Here is a 3,356-nt window from a genome sequence, read left to right on the forward strand (position 1 = left end):
GGCTTAATTGTGGCTAGGGACCTTTCACCTGGACCAAAGGGTTAGGTCTACATCTAGAAAGAGGATGTATCATTTGGAATGCCAAGAACTCATTGCGATACTATACGAGTGTGAGGTTGAGAGGCTATTCAATTTCTCCTCCGGGACATGTATGGAGTTAGTCATGGTTGACTTTAGATTTGGGACCATATATTAAAGGATCTCCACGACTCATTAATGAGTTAGATAGAAAGCATAATAAAGGGTTTTGCACTTGAAACCATTAACCTAGGCGGAACAATATCCGGGTACCCCATATTTATTGATTGCATTACCTTCTCATTTACTTGTGCTCTCTATCTTGTTGCTTTTATTTCAGTTATTTCATATTTTGTCACACTTATCACTATTCATCAACTACATTAGTTAAGAAACAACTTAAGTGTCTTTAATCCCTACTCTCTGTGGATATGATACCTACTCATCTGGGATTATTACTTCGACACTTGTACACTTGCGGTTTACACGCATATATGGACATGTCAAGTTTTTGGCACCGTTGCCGGGGAGTAGGCGTTTAGAGATACTTTGCACTTTGTTTTCTTAGCGATTCATTCATTCTATTTTATATCTTCTTTTCTATCATCGTTCTGATTTTGTTTTCTTTCTTTTGGTGTAGCTCCAGGTTATGACCCGAGGGAACCCTTCGGTATTGATTGTACACTTAGAAGAAAAGGGAAAGAACTTGTGCAAGAACAGTCTAATCTAGCTTGAAACCATTTCCTCCCCTATCTTTTTACTTGCGCCTCCTTTATCTTTTTCTTATTTTTCATTTGCATTGAGTTTGTTTTCACATCACTATCAACATATTTTCATTCTAGTTAAATAGCAATCTTGGTGGTTCTAAGCACTATTCCCTGTGGATTCGACTATCCACTCACCTAGGTATTATTACTTCGACACCCGTGCATTTGTAGTTTACACGCATATTCGGTCATGTCAAGTACACATGGAATTATGAAGCTTCCTAGATCTGTCAATTTTTGTGGGTTCTTCTTCTCAAAGATGGCCGAGCAATTTCCCGTGAGTGCAACTGTGCCCTCTTCCTCTAATTTTCTCCTGTTTGTAATAAATTCTTTTAAACACTTGGTAACTTGGGCATTTTAGTAAAAGCTTCCACTATCGGGATGTTTATGTAAAGTTACTTAAAGATATTGATAAATTGTCTTAATTGAGTATCCTCCTTATCTTGCTTCAATCTGGTTGGATAGGGAATTGGAGGTTTGTATTCAGATGGCTTTGATGAACCCCTTGGTGGAATTTCTTTGTTTTCATCTTGCTTAATTTCTTATTAACTTTCTTAACTATGTTGGGGTCTTCCGCTTCAGCTACCCCAGTTTCCTTGATACTTGGGTCAACTTCGACCCTTGTCTCAATCTGTCTCCCGCTTCTAAGGGCAATGGCCTTCAAGTGCTCTCTTGGGTTCTCCTCAGTATTGCTACGAAGACTGCCTGAAGGTCACTCAGAGTTTGCTTTAGCAAGATGCCCCACTTGGTGCTCAAGAGACTGCACAGAAGCTTGAAGATTCCACAAAATGGAGCCTATCTTATTGAACTGTCCAGCATGTTGAGCGAGCTGAGCATTCACCTTACTGAACAGAGTATCCATACTGCTTGTTATGCTATTAAACCTTGATTCAGTGTTAATCATAAACTTGGCAATCACATCCTCAGTAGTGAATCTCTTCTCCAGTATTGGTTGTTGCATTTGGGAACCGTGTGGAGGTGGTGCAGCTTTTTGTTGTTGCCCCAAATTCTATGAAAAGTTCAGGTGGTATTTCCACCCCAGATTATTAGTTGAGCTGTAAAGGTTTCCTTGTGGCTTTTGTCCCCCAATATAATCAACATTCTCAATTGGGGTGAAGGAGGAGCTAGCAAGAAGACATTGGGCGACTCCATGCCCTCCACCACAAGTGCTACAACTCATCACTGACTCTAACTTCGAACTACTACCCATGAGTATGTATAGCTTTCGAGGCAACACGTCAACCTTTGCGGCAAGATCATCATTAGAACTACCTTTATAAATTCTGGCCCCTTTCTGTTGTGCACCTCTTGAGGCCCAATGAAACTCATTGCTTGCCATTGATTCAAGGAGTGGCTCGGCTTCATCGGGGTACTTGTTGCTAAGAGATCCACCCTCTGTGGCATCAATTAGTTGACGAGTTACATAGTTCAACCCATTGTAGATGATCCGAACCCGCATCCAAGAAGCAAAGCCACGATGGGGGCATCTTTGAAAGAGGTCTTTGAATATCTCATATGCTTCAAATAATATTTCGACCCTCCTTGCTTAAACGCTAAAAATTTCTTGCCTTAGTTTCGCCGCTTTGCTAGGGAGGAAAGTACCTTCCCAAAAAAATTTTTCAACCATATCTTTCCATGTCTTGATCGATCCTGGTTGTAAGGATGTGAGCCACTAGTATACTCCATCTATCAAACTGAATGGGAACAGTCGTAGCAGGATCACGTCATTTGTCACTGATAAATGCTTGAGTAGACATATTTTTATATATGTTTTACATGCATTGAGCATCATTTTTACTTTGGTTTATGTCTCATATTGTGTATTTGGTGTTCTTTTTATGCATATAGGTTGTGAATGCCTTGAAGAGTAAAAAAAGGAAGCAAAGATGGGCTATAAAGTCATAATGTTGGGAGTTCTTGTTCAATTGAAGGACCAAGACACGAGAGGAGTTTATAAACGTGGAGATGTGTGCCCAACTTCCAAGAAGATTCAAGTCAATTCACTAGTTGGAAGCGGCACAAAAGGCAGCCACATCTTCATGTTTCTTCTCTTTGTGAAGATTGCAAGACCTCTCAAAGATACATCGATGAAGAAAAGTTTTTATAGCCTACCACATGGACGTGTGCCCGGACATGTGGCCTCAAGAGAAGAGTGATTGGACCGCGTGTTTGTGAAAAAGTCATCGTAGCAATTTCACTGTAGCAATATTGTATCAAAAATTCGCTCACGCGTCGCGGGAAATTCACGCGCCCGCGTGGAAATTCTTGCAACCCACGCGGGCGCTGGAAAAATCACACGCGCGTGAGGGCACGTGACGACGCGATCTAAGGCCTATAAATAGCCGTTTTGCCCTATTCTTTCTCATCTTTTGTGCGGCTCTTGAGGGGTGAGACGGCTAGGGTTTGGAGAGGAGGTCTTTGCGGCTTTGGAGGCGCTTCGTCACCAACTTTGATCGATTCCTCCTCCGTCATAGCATCAAGGAAGCCACCGGTGAACCTAGCTTCGAGTGGGTCCTTCAAGACGTCGAAGCTCTCCATCAAGGCCATCAGTTCATATATAAGGGGGTTTAT

At 41.7% G+C, this 3,356-nt stretch overlaps 1 non-coding gene across 1 annotated transcript; it reads left to right on the forward strand.

The window, feature by feature from the left end:
- Positions 1-2,254: 2,254 nt before the first annotated feature.
- LOC120254596 lies at positions 2,255-2,361 on the forward strand. Its single transcript, XR_005534672.1, has one exon. It is a non-coding gene; the product is annotated as a small nucleolar RNA R71 (small nucleolar RNA).
- The last annotated feature ends 995 nt before the right edge of the window (positions 2,362-3,356 follow it).

This window comes from Dioscorea cayenensis, unplaced genomic scaffold (genome assembly GCF_009730915.1).
Source record: "Dioscorea cayenensis subsp. rotundata cultivar TDr96_F1 unplaced genomic scaffold, TDr96_F1_v2_PseudoChromosome.rev07_lg8_w22 25.fasta BLBR01000523.1, whole genome shotgun sequence".
NCBI lineage: Eukaryota > Viridiplantae > Streptophyta > Magnoliopsida > Dioscoreales > Dioscoreaceae > Dioscorea > Dioscorea cayenensis.